Source organism: Tympanuchus pallidicinctus, unplaced genomic scaffold, assembly GCF_026119805.1.
Source record: "Tympanuchus pallidicinctus isolate F22 unplaced genomic scaffold, pur_lepc_1.0 scaffold3, whole genome shotgun sequence".
Taxonomy (NCBI): Eukaryota; Metazoa; Chordata; class Aves; order Galliformes; family Phasianidae; genus Tympanuchus; species Tympanuchus pallidicinctus.
This window is the reverse complement of record NW_026294747.1, coordinates 95,212,194-95,231,692: the sequence shown is the minus strand read 5'-3', so window position 1 is coordinate 95,231,692 and position 19,499 is coordinate 95,212,194. Positions and strand designations below refer to the sequence as shown.

Sequence of the window (19,499 nt, the reverse complement as noted above, 5' to 3'; positions counted from 1 at the left end):
CCTATCTCTGGCATTGCGTATTAGGACATGGTGAATTGTCCTCCACAAACAGCTGGCAAGCAGAGCCAGCCCACCTAGTTTTACCTATTCGAATGGCACTTGTGAAGTCCTTTAGAAAACGTAGAGCTTTGATACATTCACGATTGACAAAGGCCTCACAGGAAATGGTCAGGCTGGATGGGGCACTGAGCACCCTGATGTAGCTGTATGTATCCCTGTTCATTGCAGAGCAGTTGGACTAGATGACCTTTGAGGGTCCCTTCCAACTCAAATGATTCTATGATTCTGTGGTGAAATAATACGTCATGAAAACTGGCATTTAAATAAAATTGGGTGATCTGGATCATTCTGTGTCCCTTGTTGATGAAAGGGGGACCGAATTTAACTCTCTGCTTCCCAGCAGTTAGCAGTCTGTCACTGTCCTCCTAACTCGTGCATGGAACTTTGGAGGATGAGACTGGTGATACAAGCAATGGGCGTGGGAGATGAGAGGACACAAATCACTTGGCTTCACAAATGCCACTTCTTATGGAACAAATTTTAAAAACAGAAGATCTTCACTTTCACTGAAAACAAACCTCTAGCCTTTTCCTGTCATCACAGGAAACCTGCCTGAAAGTCGAGTAAGACAACTGATATTAATAATGAAAGCCCTTCATTTCTGTAACAGGGTGCAGGGAAAACAAAGATTTTTACAAATTTGCACACACATACTTTTCTTATGCTATCAAGTTTGTTGCAGACTGACCTTTTCCACAACATATGATTTTTAGTAAGTCTGTTCGAAGTATTATGATAACCAGCACCAGTTGTTACTTACTTTGAAGCTTACCCAAAAATGCACTCTCTGAAAGTATTTACTAACGTCTTCTCTTCAGCTGTTTCAGTGACAGCTCCCACTGTATGTTATGGCTCATCTTCTAGCTCATGGCCAGGACCAGGCAATGTGCTGCTCTCCTGTGCTAGTCACACCATACCCCTCACCAGAGAGAGAAAGAGACCCAAGGATCCAGCTAGACCCAAGGATCCAGCTTCTGTGCCCTGAGATGTTATTGCAGCTTTCTCACCCATGATTATCCTACCAGCCCTGCACAGGCACTGAAGCACTGCAAGAGTCTAGAAAAAGTTCCTTTTGTATTTTCTAGCAAATAGGTGAACTAGCTCCTCTCATCCAATGTCTCCCCATCTTGAGAATTTTGAGAAAGCCCATGATCTGCTTCTATTTCTTTCCTGTGAAGCGTACACACTTCATCAGGTCAGATTTCCTTCTTACTTGTGCTTCCTCTTTATGTCTCCTAACTTTTTAAAATTATTAATACTCTTATTATTATGGACAAGTTGTACGAAGGACTTGCAGAGAAAAAATGATCCAGATTATTCACTTTTTGTGTGCCCCAAGCTTTTTTAATCTATGGTGCTAGCTCTAAGCAGCAACTGAATAAGACTAGTCAGTTTTCCCTCTGGATAGACTTTGGAGGAGGCTGCAAGGCTAGATGACTGGAGTCAAGTTGCCTTTGGGGCTTTGAGCTTAATTCACAGCAGAATCTAGCCAATTCAAATCAAATTGAGCCTGATGCTAGGGAAAGGTGACTAGGATTAGTTCCTTTGTACCATCTCAGATATCTTTTCAGCATTATTCCTGGCTGGTTTATTTGGGCCCAAGCCAAAGCCCTTCATATTTTCAGCAGTTCCAGTGAGTTTTGCATCAGGCTTCGTGGGGAGTAGAAAAAAATGATCATCTGTTTGGCTCTCCTGATGTCAGCTCACTACTAATGTCTTGCATGTCAGTGGCTGCGGGAAGGCCAGAAGCATGTTGCTATCTCGCACAGTCCTGTGATGACACACTTTGTCTTTTCTGTGTGACTCTATGACATAAGGTCAGATGGCAAGGAAAATCCGTGATGAGCTCAAGATTCACGACAAAGCTATTTGAATAAAGCTAGGCAGAAACTCTGAATTGGGCCAAAAGAGGAAGGAACTTCATTCAAATGAGAGAAAAGGTAACAGAAAATGTAAGTGCTCAGTACAGTGACAAAAGGGTAATGAATCTATAGGGTTACTCTACAGTTTCCTGCTCACAACTCTCTTGCCATATCTTAGTGATGCAGCCCAACTTCCGTTGCTGTAATTTTCTCAAACAGTATGACTTTTAAGTCCTTAGAGCTACATCTTCTTCAGTTCGATTCTTTATAGAAGGGTCCACAGATAGAAAAAGACTTGTTTTCTTTGCTTTTATTCCAGTGCCAGAGAGAACTTTATTGTGGAGGGAAAAACTTTGGTCTCCTTGTCAGACCACTGCTATTTGCTGCTTGCTTTTTGTTTTGTTTGAGACTAGTACTGGGAGCTCTCTGAAGGCCTTGGTGAGACTGTTGTGTGAGCAGAAAGTCCCATTACAGATTTTGGCCTTATTAAAGTCCTGGCCAAACTCCCACAGACTGGAGAGTGGCTGGAAATCGATTCCAAAGGCTTATGAGGAAGTATAGTTATGTGTAGCCATCCCTTTATGCTATTGCTATGCTGCTTCCTTTCATGCCTCTCCTGCAATGGGATGTGGTTCATTTTGGTAACTGAAAAGCTAAAGATGACGAGATCAATTCAGTTTTGCAACATCATAAGAAGTTTCACGAGAAACTGCCTTGGATTAATCCTTAAAATTGCTTTACCTTGAAGATACAATGATTCACTGCTTTCTCAGTTTACCAGATCCATAGTTAGTACTCAGTGCTGTGCACTGTGAGATATATGATTCTTCTTCTGTTGATGTCTCTAGCAATCACTCTGCTGATTCTCATTTTCCCTCCTATAAAAGAAGAGAATGATGTTAACTGAGAGTTAAACTGAAAATGTAAATTGAGGTGCTTGTACAAGCTTCACTCATAGTCACTCATTAGACTTCTCTGTCACTTACTTTTTGTGTCCGATGGATCTGCTTTTCTGCAGAAAGCTGATTCCCCAGTGGTCTCTGCTTCCTTTGGGCTTTGTGGTAGCTGTCTCGGCTTTTTTTTTTCTCTGTTTCTGCAGTGCATAGGCTCCCTGGATTGCAGTATTCCATACTCCTCAGCTTTTTCCTCCTGGCACTGTGTGCTTCCTCAGTTCAGATGTTTTTCCTGTTTCTGCTTCTTTTTCTGTTTACAGAAGGTACTGCTTTATAGTTTGTCATCAGCTTTCCATGTCTACATACCACATTTTTTTGGCAGCAGTGCTCAGATCTTGAAGAAAGTGAAATTATTGTAGTAGATTAAGAAGTAGATGGATTGTCATCAATCAGTCCTGCACTATGAAGGCTCCCAGGACGACGGCATTGCTATTGGCAAGAGTCCTGGGAGGGGTGGAAGGTGTTGGCCAACATGACCCAGACAAGAGGACTTCTGGAGGCAGTGGGCTGAACAACAGCAAATGCACTATATTTTGCCACTTTCGCAAACTTACAAAAAAATCCAAGTTGCTGTTTAAACATGAGTTTGCTTTTTATTTGTCACCACTGTATAGCCAGTGGCAATGGCCACTGTTGGACAAAACCAGTACTCGATGCTTTCCACTACAGTAACAAATAGACTGGGACATTCCTGGTGTAATACCAGATGTAGCTGAGAAAAAGCCAATCTAGAACAGTTTTGCCAACATGAAGTGCAGCTCTTGATGTTGTGTTTTGTCCGTACAACTTCCTGCACAACAATCCTCAGAGCTTTTTTTCTGGTGTAAACTTAACCTTGAAATGTGTCTGTCTTGTAACAAAATAGTCACAGAAGAGAACTGCTGGGAATGGCTCATTAATAGCGTACGCCCATGGCTTATGCCTCTGCCTTTGTTGAGTGCTTTGTGAAATCCAGATGAAAAGGAAAGTATTTTTCATACTGTCGACAGAATGTTACAGGTTGATCATAGTCTCTGAAGATGTACCTTGGAATTTCTCTTGCTCATTGTGGAGATGCAGATCCACAATAAGTCCTACAAAATGTTGGTCTATAGTGTTGAGTGGGCTATTTAAGAACTCAGCAATAAATGGACAAAATAACATTCCCAGTATCCGAGACAAAGGAGTTTCTCATTGTATAAGTAATACTTCATACCTACAGTTCTTTATTTCTGCCCTTTCAAATATTTCTCTCTGTCACAGTATGTGTCACTCTTGCTCAGATGGGTTAGCACAAGAAAATCTGCTTTGCTTGCTTATACACTGAATTGGTAATAATCTTATTCTAGTTTATTCTTTCTACTAAAAAAAAAAAAAAAGAGTTATTCTCTGTCTGCTCCAATTCTATGGATTTGTAAATCCATGCAGGGTAAAAATCCACATGTCCTAACTTCTCAGAAAATGTATTTAGTGAGGATTTCAATTGACTCTTTCAACCTCTGCCTCCTCATCTAACAAAGGTTCTTCTCAACAGAGAAGGATCAGGAGAGGTGTTCAGGGCTTAGTAATTTCACTCTGTGGTTTGACTACAGTTCAAGACTTCAATGGTCTTCAACTGCAATTTTTCTCCCTAGGCCTCCTTATTATTACAGAGCCCTTCAAAAGGCAGCAATAGAAGCACTCAGATTTGTACAGATCCCTGATGCTACATTCTTGAGAAGCCAGTATATGGCACTTCTTTTCTTCTTTTTTTTTTTTTGGTCTGACCAGCACATGAAAACAAAGGATAGCTCATGCATCAGTTTTTTAACTATTACTTACATTTAACACTTACATCTTTTTTTTTTCTTCCTATTTCCCACATAACTTCCATAGTTAAAACAAAAAGGTACATGCTATTAAAAACTGCAGCATTTGTGAGCCTTTCATTTCAAAACTTCTTAAAAGCCACTGTCCCTTTTTTTTTTTTTCCCCTGATCTAGGCCACGGTAACTCTCAAGTGCCAAAGGTTACGGAAGTGTTCACAGCATGGACCAAGACTTCACACACACTGTTTGCTCATTATCCCTTCTCACATTCGTGATCATAGAAAGTCCGTGTAGCATCTTCAGCAATTGCTTACAAGCAAGTAGAAGCTTAGGAAACCTAAACACCTCTGAATACTAATAGAGATTTTGTTTTGTTGGGTAGTGTTGTATTGTTCTGCTCTGTTCCTATACAATTATAAAAGGCAGCTTTGAAATGTGGTTTCTTGCTAAGCTAAAGAATGTCACGTCAGTGGCCTGAAGGACAGCTAGATATTTCAGGCTTTGTCCACACAGGCACATTTCACACTTCACCTGAATACAACTACACAAGTATAGATAAACAAGCATCATCCTGCCTATGAACTGCTGTCTCGATGTAAAAATATTTTCTCCAGTTCGACTGGAACCCTTTCCAGAGTAACATAAGCCAAAATTGAAAAAAGTCTCACTTTGGTAGTGTTCACATGAGGACTGTATCAGTATAATTATAGAACATTACGTAATATAATAAACTCTACTATTGTACAGATGTACTTTGGGAAACTTTATTCACAGTATGGTGAAGTTGCTTCTCAAATCTTTTAATTCAGTGTTACTACAGAGTTAGATCTGAAGCAGCAGGTTCTTGCTTTCATGCTGTGTTTGCAGTCCTTTCTCAAATAATTCATTGCATTCTCTTTCTCTCTTTGACTTACCCTTACATTTCTCTCTCCTCAGAGCCCTACATAGGCTCTTTCTCCATATTTCTCTGGCCACAGTCCTTTGCTTCTCTTTTACATCTTCTGCTTTTTCTTCTTCACACTCTTCCTTGTTTCTGGCTTTTCATAACTCCCTGCAAGTGACTCCCTGAATTCTGTCTGGGGTGTCAAGTGTCATCCTTCTTTTTAAACACATTTTCTCTAAGAGTATAAAATGGATGCTTAACTCCTCTTCCCCACTTCTTTCCAAGTGGTTGCTTCTCTAGCAAACAACACTATGTTAGTTCCTTCTAATTATTTCTTGCTTCTTTCTGACTTACAGGCTGTTCTTGAAATGCCTTGCAAATGCCAGTGGAAGCAGCTTTCTCTCAAGAGATCAGTAATATAGCAAATACTCTGCAGCCTCCCCTGTCCCACCCTGTTCTTTGAGAGCTGCTATTTATTGCACCAGGTAGCATGAGAAAAATAGCAGCTCTCTGGAGAGAAACTATTTTTTCTTAAAACATAGCCAGGCTTTAAGGCCTGTGAACAGGTCACAGTAACGTAATTGCAGAAACCTAATTCTTGTTTCAAGAGGTTTGAATTATTTCTCGGACAGTATCACAAGTCACAAAATATTTTTATAGGACTTGATTTAGATAGACATCTACCAATAGTCATCTGTGGTCACTTAAGCAAATGCAAAAAACAAGCCTCTTATCTCAGAATATAATATCTGTAGAACTGTGCAGCTTAGTGGCATTTTGGGTGGCAACTGTACCACACCTTGGAAGGGTTTCTTTGGAAAACTGGGGTTAAAAAAAATAATAATGAAAGGGACAGTGAACAACAGATGCTAAGAGCACTTCCTCCACCAGTTGTAGTCAGGAGGAGAGAGAGAAATCTTTTCACTTATTCATTGAGAATTTGCACACAAATTGATGTACCCCCAGAAATGAGGTGTACATTTCAAATTCCAGAATTTGTGTGTTGACACTACAAACTACAGGAGGTCCTTATTGGACAGGCTGACAAGAGAGGCTTATTCATAGGATTTTTTTTTTTAAATGGCTAATAACAAAATGGAAAATGGAACATTGCCATTTTTCCTAGGAATTTGTTGTCAAGGAAAGTGGAGATTTTACAAATAGCAGAGACAGGACTAACACCTCTCCAATAGCACTTCTAAATTCTGCCACTGTTTATATTTTAAACATTTGCTAACCTCAAAAATATGCCCATTTATTTTTTGGTGGTGTCACAGAAAGATGACACCATCCTTTCAAATATATAGTGTCACACAGGACAAACAATGCAATGCAATCCTCTGCACTCTGGGAAAGTGCAGGTTCATTCTTCATGAGAGTATTTCACTAGCCTTATATTCAAATTCATCAGGCCTCACACACTGGATGATGAAGTCAATAAGGGTCTTTCTTACTATTAGCTTGATCTGTTTCAAACCAAGTCAATGAGTAGTAGCAGATTTTCTGGAAGGAACTCATTAATGGAAATGCTGCTGCTTTCTGCAACTCCCAGGTATCCAATGGAAGAATCCTTTAGTTGCCATAATGTCTGCTGCATCCTTGTGTTGTGGCTGTGTCACTCAGATATTACGATCTTCTTTAATTTAGCTTCCTTGATCTCCTTTCAGCTATGCTTTTTCTCCTGCTGTGCAATATTATTTTCGTGTCTTCTAGTTTATGTGCTATTGGCAGCCCTTGCTCTCCACTTATCAGAAAAGGAAGAGAGAGGACAGCGTCACACTTGAATGATTTTTTATAAGGTTGGGATATATAGTAGGTTTCACAATAAGATAGCCTGGCCAATAGAGTTTGTACGTATGGATTTTTCGGTTTCTTTGTAGCTATGGGATCAGCTTGCACAGTAAAAGAGAAAAAAAAGAAAAAAAAAAAAAAAGCAAAGAGAGATTCTGTTTTTGCACTGGGATAATTCTATTGACTTCAGCAGGTTTACTTCAGATTTTTTTGCTGGAACAAAGGGAGTTCGGAGTCAAGCCCAATGGATCCGTTTACAGCGCTTTTGGAGACACCAATTTACGCAGTCATTTGGAAAATCTTACTTCCATACTGCTGAAGATCTGGGATGATTCTCAATTCTAATGTATTAGGGGGTCTGCTCTGCAGTGTATAGATGTGTTTGCTTGTAGAATTAGAAATCTGTAAAGTAAACTTTATACACCAAGCCCTGCCTTCTCTTGTGTTTGAAGGCAAAGCAGAAAATAAGATGCATGGAGAATTTCCTGCCCCTGTGCAAAGAGAAAAGCTCATGAGTGTTAGCCTCTAGCAAAGCTGGATACAGCCTCCCAGACTGTGATCGTTTACACAGCCCTCAGGAGCAAACTCCAGCTAGACACAGCTCTGAGCACTTTCCTTCCTGGGCACAGGATGCCAGCAGCTTGCTGCAAGGAGTCCTATCCTGCTGGTTAGGATTTCTCTTGGCAGAGCCCATTCTGAGTGGAACCTTTGCTCCCTTTCATTGCAAGGACAGCATCCTGGCCCCTCTTAAATGGCTTAATGCCCTACCCTGATTCTGTAATGAGACAGGCTTAAGCAAGCCTACAAGTCAGGGAGGAAGGCTGCTTTCTCCATGTATCAGAGGGGATTACAAGAAGTATGCTTATTGACTTTGACCACACACCACTACCATTTTTCTTTTGAGGAAAGGGATTCTGTGGTTAAGTAAAAATACGGAAATGTTGCTGTTTGGAGCTTTGTTGACAGGTTGGGTTTTTTTTTTGTTTTTTTTTTGTTTGTGTTCCCCAAGGTGTGAAATCACACTTGGCAAAAAGCATCTGAACGCTCAGATGTGTCATTTAGTGCCCTGAGTGTTTACCTCCAAGCCTGTGCCACTGATGACACAACATGCTGCAGGAACAGAAGTCTGTTGGCTGGGAGCTGAACTGGTTTCCTAATTTGCACCTGTGTGCTGGCAGACAAGCATCCATCAGTTGCTGACTGCTGTGCTTCCTGGGTACAGTGGCACTGCCAGGGCTGAAAGCATTTCTCAAAGTACTGATGGGAGGGATAGGGTAGAAAAAGAGAAGGTTAAGAAAAAAAAGGTAATAGAACTACAGGAAACAGAACTGGAAGGGTTGTCAGGAGGCTGGATTGACTATACTTGTGTAATTCCTGACAGATACAATTAAAAAAATCTCTTTGAAATGCATTATGGCCACAGAGCCACAGATTGAATTTGTTAGAAATAAATCACTCTCTACATCTGCCAAATCTTAAAGCGCCGTTCCAGAGTGGTGGACAGCAGTTTGAGGCACTGTGTAAAAGTTCTCATATCTTGTTTTATTTGACTTTGACTTTGTATAAAGTGTCTGTATAAAATATTTATCTCCAGAGTGGAAGAGTGTAGATATGCATGATTTTGTAACACTCTGCAGGAGATGGAATTTTGCTAAAGCAAGACTTGTGTGACATGCTTGAAATCAGGCTCATAACCATCTTGTACAGCTTGCTGTTTTATGGGTGGATTTTGCATTCAAGGAGAACAAGTAAATAAAAGGAGAGAAAAAAAGAAAATTAACTCCTATGCAGCTACATCATCTTTCAAAAGGTACCAAGGTCAGGTCTCCTCATTAGTTCCTTTCTTCATTAGCATTGGAAGAACGAAGAACAGCATTTATTTTATATTCTAAAGATTAATTGAAGTGGGGGGCGAAACACTGAAATTGGATTAGTAAATTATTAACCAATTTCTATGTAATAAGAAATAATCTATTACAGATCCTATCCCTCCATCTAGGGATTTGTCTTAAGCATTTGTCTTTAGGAAGGAAAGTGGAAGGGATAAGAGGACACAGGCTAGAGACCATCTATCAAGTCAGCTACTGGAACGTTAATAATGAAGACCTTTGAACTCGGCAAATCTCCTGTATCTCCCTCTCTTAACCGCAACTTACAAATTGTCCCAGGGCTGCTGCCTGATCTGATGGCCTCTTTTTAATTTTTGCCCTCACCTTATTAAAAATGCCACTGTTACAATCTCGGCGGCTGACAGTGGAAGCAACAGTTAAGAAAACCCGAAGCTGGCAGCCTGCCGGCTCAGGAACTCCCTGCAGCCTGTGAGTACACCTCCACCCACTCGCATTTCGGGAGAGGAGCCTGATGCCAAGGCGAAGGAGGTGGCTGGGAAGTGGGGATTCTGCTTTCTCTGGTTTCTGAGGCTGACTAGGAACAACCGGGTGCTTTTTTTGCCTTTTGAGTCAAACCTTTCACAGCTGGAAGGTTTCCCCATCTCTTGTTTCTAAGATTAAAACTCTGCTTTGTTTTTAGATACCGTAACAGTAACACAAGCATCTGACGGAAACCAACAGGCTCAAAGTTCTGACTCAGAGGAAGGGGCTGCTCCGTGGTGAGTGCTCCTTGATGGTACTTCTAACCTGTCCCACCGGGTGTCCTGATCTGGGAAGGGACAAGTGGGTTTTGTACTATACTCTGGCAGCCCCACATTCTTCGTGGCCCTGGATGTCCTTGTTGGATTTTAGAGATGGGGACTGAGGTGGGATTTTTTTGGGGGAAACTCCCACCTGCTGTACCCGTGCTGTGATGGAATTCCCTGGCTGGGCTGCAGGCAGCACAAACACACGTTGTTCTCTCTCAGACTTGTGCTCAGGCTTTGGTGAATGCCCACAAGCAGTGAATTAAATTCTTCCCTCCTACCTTCAGTCTGCAGTGAGCAGCTTCTTGACTCATTTTACCCTGTGCTCACCTTTAACGAATGACTTCAGCTCCAAAAGCGAGCTTCCCTCCCCAGCCTCCTTCCTTGGTTCTCAACACCCCTATCTTCTCCCAAACTCTGGAAAGCTCCTGTGCCTAGCTGGTGCCAAGCCAAGCTGTACGGAGTCGGGCTGGGCTCGGCACCGACTCGGCGACAGGAGGGGGAGCTCGAAGCGCGCCGGCGTTAATCCGAGGTTTAATTCAGCCCCGCAGCTCTTCCAGCCTCTCTTTGCAAGAAACCTCATGGCGAAAACAAGGGGCACTGGCTGCAAGTTGCTCCGGGAGAGCTTCCGCTTTGCCATAATACATTTCTTATTTTCTTTCCCCCAAGATGTATCGTGCAAGGTGCAGAGTCATCTAAGTTCCCTTTCTCACCAAAGGTTGGATCTGGTGATTTTACCTGGCAGTAGACACACCATGATCAGGCAGAGTGAGACTCATTACTTGCATTTTGGGTGTGCTGAGTCCTGTGATTTTTCCAGATGCAGGTAACTCAATGGCATGACTTGTGGTAGCAGGGGACTGTGTTTTTTCTTATTTTATTTTTTCCATCTTGAGTGCAGTGGTCAGTTTTGGGCCCCTTGTTACAAGAAAGACATTGAGACCCTGGAGTGTGTCCAGAGATGGACAACAAAGCTGTGAGAGGACTGGAACACTTATGGACTTAAGGCTTATGGGGAAGTGCTTATGAGGGAGCTGGGATTGCTTTGTCTGCAGGAGGCTCAGAGGAAACCTCATCACTCTCCACAACTGCCTGAAAGGAAGTTGTGGCAAGGTGGGGGTTGGCCTCCTCTCCCATATAACTGGTGATAGGATGAGAGAGAATGGCCTCAAGTTGCTCCAGGGAAGGTTCAGGATGGGTGTTTGGAAAAATTTCTTCTCAGAAAGAGTTGTGAGGAGCTGAAACAGGCTGCTCAGAGAGGTGGTGGAATCACCATTCCCAGGGGTGTTCTAGGAATGTGTAAGTGTGGCACTTAGGGACATGGCTTAGTAAGTATGGGATGGGCTGACAGTTGGAATAGATGGTCTTGGCGGTCTCTTCCAACCTTCCTCTACCAACTCTTCCAATAATCTTTTGATGTCCCTTCCTGGATTGTTCTACGATTCTACAGTTCTAAATTCAAGAGAAAGATATGCAAGTCTTCGCAGAAATACATGTATGGAGTAGAATTTGGCCACCTGAATAGAGCTCCTGCCACAAACCTTTAGATTTAGCTGAAGGTAATGCTGAAATTCCTGAAGTCAGGGCACTTCCCTGAAAAACTTCCTCTTTGACTCAAGGACATCACTAAGAGAAATGCTTTAGCTGTTTTCACTCTTTTCTGTGAGAAGTTGACTTGGAAAAATTCCCAGCGTGTCAAAGCACCTTCCTGAAGTCATCCCTCCCTAATGATGCAGAGGAAATCACAGCATTCAGGTTGCATTTGTCAAGACAAAGCTAACATCAGGTTCTACGGAGCTAAGACACTGAAAAAACTCATATTGCTTTCACAGCAGCAGTGAGAACAGGTTTCCATGACAGAAACCAAGCCCTGCCTGCTCCTGCATGCAGCCCACTGGCATGGCTCAGGTAGTCTTTAACATGGACTTTATTTTTCCTAGTGCAGACAGATAGCCTGGTAGAAGACTGATCTCCTAATAGCACAGCAATACCTTTGAGAAATATTTCTTTTACAATCCCTTAAGTCCCTGCATAATTCTCCCATATAAATTCCATGAAAATTTCCAAATCTGCAATCCACTAGTCTTGTATGAGATAGGTATCTAAGGTAAGGGATCCTCCTCCTTATACTTAAGGTCATGAGGATCATTATCACTGCAAGATGGCCCTGTGATTAAAAAAAGAAAACAAGAAAAACCCCAACAGCAATAACAACAACAAAAAAGAGAGCACACCACTTGAGCTGGAGGAGAAAGAATCCAGGATGGATTCAAGACAGTTCGAGCCAAATTAAAGAATTTCCTGAGTTGCAATCCCAGACAGAGTGTTGCATCTTCCCTTACTAAGGAATAGGAGCATGGTCTCTGCATGCACAGAAAGCTTTATATCGATATAGATCTGTGATACATTTAAAACAGAATGAACTCACTTAAATTATCTAAAAATGTTAGTGGAATCATAGACTCTGACCTTAAAGTGAAAAATGATTTGCAACCTTTATAGTGGTGTCTTTATCATAGTGCCATGATTTAAAGTATTTTATCCACTCAGCTACACAATCTTACCATTCATTTGCAGTTGTCATTTTACCTACAAAAGAGGTACCTAATATCCCTCAAAGCAATAGAAGCCTACTGAGTATTACAAGGGGGAAATTATTACTAGTATATTATACAGAAAGACTGTAAAGTTCAAACAGAGGCAGTTGTGTGTGCATACCACGTCTCATGCAAATTATGCTTAATAGTTTAACACTGCATTATGTTTTGCCTGCTGAATGAAAATGCTTCTTTAGTTATTTTTCTAATAATCTGTGTAACGCCAGGGACCTAATTAAGGCAAACCATTCCAAATGTGCCTGTTTGCTACCTAAATGGCCTGATTTTCAAAAGTATTGAAGCTATATGAGAAGCTTGGTACATCTTACTACTTGGTCATTTTTATGTTTTTATGAGAGATTTAGGTGCCCTGTGTGAGGTGCCTAAGCAATATTTTTAGCCTAATTATTTTAAATATAAGTTTGTAGCAAGAAAATGAAATCTATGAAACATTTCTAGTAAGTTTATTTCTTCACTCTCTTCTCTCAAGATTACCAACACAGCTATAGGAAAAGATGCTGACCTACAAGGCTGCATCAAAATGAAGGTGTTTCTGCAGGAAAACTGTGATATTACTTCTTGATTGCAAAAGCAGTGTGTGATGTATAATTAATCCATGTATGGCTAAAGGCTTTTTACAAGTCTGCAAATGGAAGATTGATCAGGAATGCATGCATCTCATGCTCATCCTGAAAAGCCTCACATCTGGTTGGGGGGAGTGCAGGCTGAGCAGCATAGGAGATCTGCTCTCTCTTGTGAAGGTGCATGCTGAACTGGAGGCTGGCTGTCTTCAATTTCACTGGCTTAGCAACTACTGAAGAATGGTTTATCTTGTGGGGGGGGACTTTTGAATATAGTAACTTATTCCTAGCCAACTAACAACGTCTAATAGGAGTATTTAAAATTCTAAACTTCTGGCATGGTCTGTACACAGATTTCTCACCGACATAACCAATGAAACTGTTAACGTGATTTAGTGATTTTTTTGTGCAGGGATACCTCCCGTAAAAGCAAATCCTTGTTGGCAAGTGGCACAGAAGTTGCATACTGATACTTTATATTGAAGGGCCAAACTGGCTGCCAGTACAGATGCCAAATTCTCCTTGACTTTAGCAAGTGATCTACCTTGGAAAGGATGGGGGAATCATGTTACCTACCAGAGTGCTGACTGCTGGAAGCAGCTGTGATTCCTAGTCGGGTGCAGAATTGTTGAGGTCTCTGACAGGGTGCTGGTGGCTGAGCACCACCAGAAACATTTAGGCTGGTTTACCAGGAGTCTCTTTCCTTCCTCAAAATCTAGATAAACATGATGACAAATTAATTGTTCAGTGCTGGATGCCATACCTTACAGAGAGATTTACAGAGCTGTTTGGAGCAGGTGCTTTGGCTGTGCTGTTTACTGCTTAAATGAGAGACCAGGCAAGATTTTTATAGTCCTCTCCCATAATGTTTAATGAGCAATATTTGTGTTTTTGTCAGAGATAGGCTTTCAGCCGTCATTATTGGCTGCAATTTTGCAGTTTAATGCAATGTACAACTTCAGTACTCACTGTTATGAGGCACTGTTAAGTGACAGTGGGTCTTGTAGTCTGCTCTTACAAAATACAGAGAGCAATTATAGTTTGAGAGGCTGGAAAGGCTGGAATGTTGGTGAATTATGAAACCATTGACTTTTGTGTCCTGAATCTGAAGAGCAGCCAACCAAAGCAGTGTGTGCTTACTATATATATAGTATAGAATATATATAGTCTCACATCGTGTATGTGTGTGTATATATGTATAGGTATGAAGACCAAATTCAACTCCATAAGTCTGTCTTGAATGAAATACACTCAAAAAAGCTTCAGTGATGTCTCAAAGGTGACTCATAAATAGAGAAGTTCTAAGACAAGTTTGGTCCCACTACCAACGTATCATCCACCAGCTGCCTCCAATACTTGACTTGATGTATCTGATTCTACAGTTATATTGCCTTCCTTTTGCAATGGACCAAGGGAGGGGTAAAATCTCCCATCTTACGGGTGGCTATTTGTTATGCCTCATAATGCAAGCAGCAGCCTGAGTTCTGTTTCTGAGAGAAATATGTGACATAAGGGTAATTCAAAGAGAACTTAAAGGATAAGACGCTGCTGGGGCTGAATCACTTTAAGTATATCACAGAATCACAGAATTGTAGGGGTTGGAAGGGACCTCCAGAGATCATCGAGTCCAACCCCCCTGCCAAAGCAGGTTCCCTACAGCAGGTCGCACAGGTAGGCATCCAGGCAGGATGCCTGGTAGGATTCATCCAGGCAGGATTCCAGGTAGGAATATATCAAAGTACATTGATTTGCCTAAGTATCTATACTGAGGTGTATATAGAGAACCCAGAACCTTAGGGAAACAGAAGGTGCTTTCTCTTTAAACAATCTCTTATTGCAGGTCAGATTGAATGATGTGTCAAAATGTAACTGATGGACAAAAAACTACAAAAGTAATTCATGCCAAGGCTTCCCCTGAAAACTCATCTTTGTAGAATTGTGTTTGAGGTAGACAGCTTCCAGAGAGCTTCATATGGAGGACTTCCTTCACGGAAGGCAGGTGAAAGGAAAGTAAAAGATAAGCAGTACTCATGTGTAGGCTTGTGAAAAGAGTAAGAAAGAGTCTCACAAATGGGAACTTGTCAAATCTGGAAAAAAAAAAAAAAAAGCTGTCAAAAAGGGCTTTCACACAAACGTACTTGGAAAGAGCTGTTCTTCAAGGTCTCTTGAGACCGGACCAGACAATTAATTAGAAAAAGTGGGTAAAGTAGTGGCAATGATCTTTGAAAAAAGTTCAATTTCCACTTTCCATTTTGTCATAAACTGTGAGGAAGTGTTAAATAGTGCTATTAAACAGCTGTTGCCTTTCTTCTTAAAGGCAGATGAAGTAGCGCTGGTAGATAGCATTGCTCTCAGTAATGTGTGAAGGGTTAAGGAATTGCTCCCTGCCCCATATCTAGAAAATCTTGGATGCTCTGGTACTTTTTGATTTTGGGAAACTCCAGTTTTGTTCCCTCATCTGGATTTTAATATCTTGCTCACAACAATAGGCGCTGCCACTGTCACTGCAGGTGGCTCCAGGCCTGGGTAAGGAGAAAGCGGAAGAAGAGGAACCCCTACACTAATGAGGATAGATCTCTAAAAGCTGAGCAGCTACTTTCAGCATGGTTTTGGTTTTGCTGCTGACAAGCAACTGTTCTGGTATCTACACTTGATTGAGATACCTGGAAAGGACTAAGGCTGTATTTTATACCAGATCTCACTGGCTCATTGAGATCCTCTTGACTGACACTAGCATAGATCAGGAGAGAATCTGACCTTGGGTCTTATAAAAAGCCCCCGCATTTCTAAACACATTTTTTCCCATAATTAGAGCTGTCATAGCACTGGTGCTACCTCAGAGAGAACTGAATCATTAATGCAGTCATTTGGCTCCATATTCCTGCTTCTCCTAAGGCAGCCAAACAACAGAGGGGCAGGAGGAGCTGCGATGGATGTGCTGCAAAAGCAGCCAAATGCAAGAGGGTGGGGGGGGGCCCAAGGCAAACAATTTCCTGCTTCAAAGCACTACCCAGGGAAAATTTCTAGCTTGCACAGAATGATGCAGTGGAGGCTGTCAGCCCACAACTGAAGGAGACAGCTTAGACACCAAGCTGCTTTGCACTCACCCCATGACTGGGTCCCAGCTGAAGCCGTGGGGTGTGAAAACTGAGGCAGCAGCAATGTTGTCACCCTGCTGACAAGGAGTGTCATCAGGTTGTCATCCCCACAGGAGCTGAAGGCTGCGAGGCCTCACTAAGTGCATCTAGGGCAAGCATCTCTCTCTGAGCATAGCTTTGTTGTGGGGATCTGCAGTGGGCAGCTGCACTCTTCAACACCTCCTGTGTTTGTGCAACATGAGGGCATTCAAGTACCTGAACACCAATGCTACAGACTACCAGCCAAGAAATGACATTAAAGTCTCACTGCTGTCTTCCTCTAGGGTCTACAAATCCCACACTCAAGGTGCTGCCTCCATCCCATGACTGTGAGGAGTGCTCAGCAAGACAGCCCTGCTGCTGGTGCACAGCAGCCACACACACCAGGCCACAAGCAGGCGGAAGCCAGGCATGTGCACACCACCACTGAAGACAGACTGTTTGTGCAGTGTAAGCGCCCAAATGCCACTGGGAGGAATCAGCCATTTCCAGGCTTTTCAGAGGAATATTATAAACAAAGCAGAGTGAAAAGAAAGGTGTATAAAATGTCTTGACAGCGCCTTTTAAGCGAGTCGCCATGTGTTATTTTAGCCAAGTCTTTATTCATTTCTACTTAATGCTGTATGCTAAAGGTCTCAGAGCTGCTGGCAATACTCAGTGGAATAATTTTAGAGCAACCTTAATAGAATGTGCAGAATAAAGGGCTGTTCAAATACACTACAGCAAGATAGCTTTTTAATAGAACAAGTTATCCAAAACATTGATGGCTGGGGCTCTGAATGGAAAAAGATCTCCCCTGTGTTTAATTACCCCAGCCTGTCTTTATTTCCCTCTTATTATTCTAAACACAGATCGCTTGCGCTGGACACAGTCCATCTGGAAAGTCAGTGTTTGATCGACGATGTGTCCAATTCATAGGCTGGAGGTCTATGAAGGAGGACTGCAGCCAGCCATCCTGTCCGACCTGCTGCACAGCACACACTATGGCATCCAACCCACCATACTGCCAACCAAGGCTACAGTGGAAGGAATTAGTCTTTGCTGCTATTCTGGATTCGGGAAAGCATTTCTATTTAGAGCTATATTAAAGCACACACTTAACTTTAAATAATGTGCTTAATTCCCTTATAAACACTGCAGTTCAATGTGACTTTAAATTTGAATGTTTGGGAGCAGACACTATGGGGTGCAGGAACTAGATCATAATGGAAAGCATGCTTTATGACTCTTAGTGCAAAGTGAAACCTTATGAGCTTAGACTAAAAAGTCAGTTGGCTTGCTAGTATCTCTCTGCTGAGCATGTAACCTGCTTTTCTTGGAGATGTTAAGGCCTATAGAGGTTCAGTACTATCGCCAGTTGCAATACGAAACTGCTGCAGGAAGCAGAAGTGATATCCTTTTCCATTTCACTTATTGGAACGGATATATGAATCAATAGTATTTCATTAATTCAGTAACAACCTCTGCTAAACCTCTCAAAAGACAAGAAAGAAGAGAAGCTGATTTTTGTCTTCATTTTTAAGGGTTTTTTTTTTTTTTTTTTTTTTTTTTTTACTTGCTTGGGGAATGGAAGAAATCTCTGCTGCACCATAATACCTTACCTAATTGAGCTCTTAGATTAATGTTTAAACTTCATTTGCAAGTCCATTACTAAATCTAATCAGTTACAAAGGTACCATTAAGGTAAGGTTTTTTTTTTCCCCATACTACTCTCAATTCACATTTACCCCCACACAACTGTCCGAGGCCCTCACAGTGGCTGCACATACTGCACTATAGATTTTGTACTGACATCAGAAGGGAAGAAAGAAGCCACAGAATATCTTCAGTGGAGATAACAATACATAAAATGACATGGAGTTCACACACTGGTATAAGCCATAGAGGAGTAGGGTTAGATCTTGAATCTACTCTAACTTCTAATTATCAAAGGAAAACAATACTAATGTTCATCCTCTTTAAAAGTGATGATGACTGCCTTTGAGAAGACATTTTTCTTAGGTTCGTTACCTGTAAGAGTTATGTGTCATGGTCAGCATTATCCACAGCATTTCCCAGTGATGTGAAATCCTGGCAGAGCCCAAAAGTTTCAGGCCCGCATAGTTTTCCACGCTCACATACTCAGCTTTGTTGCCAATAAATCTTCTTCACATTATAAGCAATACATTCCTTTCAAGCTAGGCACCAGAATAAGACCACCAACTTCTTAGTACATAGAATAGCGGACAGTATAAATGCTAACACACGTCTGACCTAGCTGCAATTGAATGGATGACTTAAAGCCAAAGACTCTCTCTCTCTCCCATTACCTAATCCCTGAGACATCCAGACTCCCATCCTCATCAGCACTTGAAAAAAATATATATATTGGATTTTATTTTTATAACTGTTCTCAGAAGATAAACAAAGCTAAAATTGAGATATAAAAATCAACAGTGTGATGTTCTGCAGACACCGGTACTTTCAGGGAAATAAAAAATTCACTGCTGTGTCTGTACAATCATGGAAAGCTCTGACTGCCTGGGGGATGGGGTCAAACCCAGATCTAGGAGTGGATAATCAATGAGTATACAGATGTATAATTGACAAGTATGCAGAGAAGTTAGACTGGTCTTTAGAGAGCATATAGCTGGAAAGATTATTACAGTGGAAAGGGATAATTGGAAATAATGGGGAAAAAAAACTTACCTTTGTCCTGGACTTACAGAAAAAGACTCCAAGAGGAGCAATCCCCAGAGAAAGATCCTTCCCCAGTGACAGTCAGCCCTTAAATGGGGTCTAGGAGAGATGCAGCCAGGCTCCACCCGTTCCAGTAGCACAGCTGAATCGCCTTCACCTGTGCTCCCATGGCTGACTCAGTGCTTGCCTCAGGTGATCAATCAGAGGATCAGGCTGTGATTCGATAGTTCCCATACAGGGAGGCAGAGGTGTTTAATGGAATTTGCTAAGAATCAGAGGTTTTGTCACCTACTCTAAACTTCTCAATACACACATCTATTTCCTGATACCAGAACCCTTTTTTTGCAGCCCACTTACCCAGCCAGTCCAGAAATCTTTGTGGGAAGCAGTGGATGGGAAGGAGCTTTGAAGAGTCCTGATACAAAAGTAACTCTATTGCTGGAGAGATGTTATTACACTGCACTGGTTTGTCCACTGACAAAGGGAGACCTGCAGCTCCTAGAGAGCACTGCTAGTCAAAAGGATGCCTTTTGG

At 41.7% G+C, this 19,499-nt stretch overlaps 1 long non-coding RNA gene across 1 annotated transcript; it reads right to left on the bottom strand.

Moving 5' to 3' along the window:
• Positions 1-1,213: 1,213 nt before the first annotated feature.
• Positions 1,214-19,038, bottom strand: LOC128085197 (uncharacterized). The gene is made up of 4 exons (XR_008208836.1): positions 18,975-19,038; positions 13,726-13,864; positions 2,909-3,125; positions 1,214-2,800 (listed from the first exon to the last, which is right to left on the bottom strand). It is a non-coding gene; the product is annotated as an uncharacterized LOC128085197 (long non-coding RNA).
• Between the last annotated feature and the right edge of the window lie 461 nt (positions 19,039-19,499).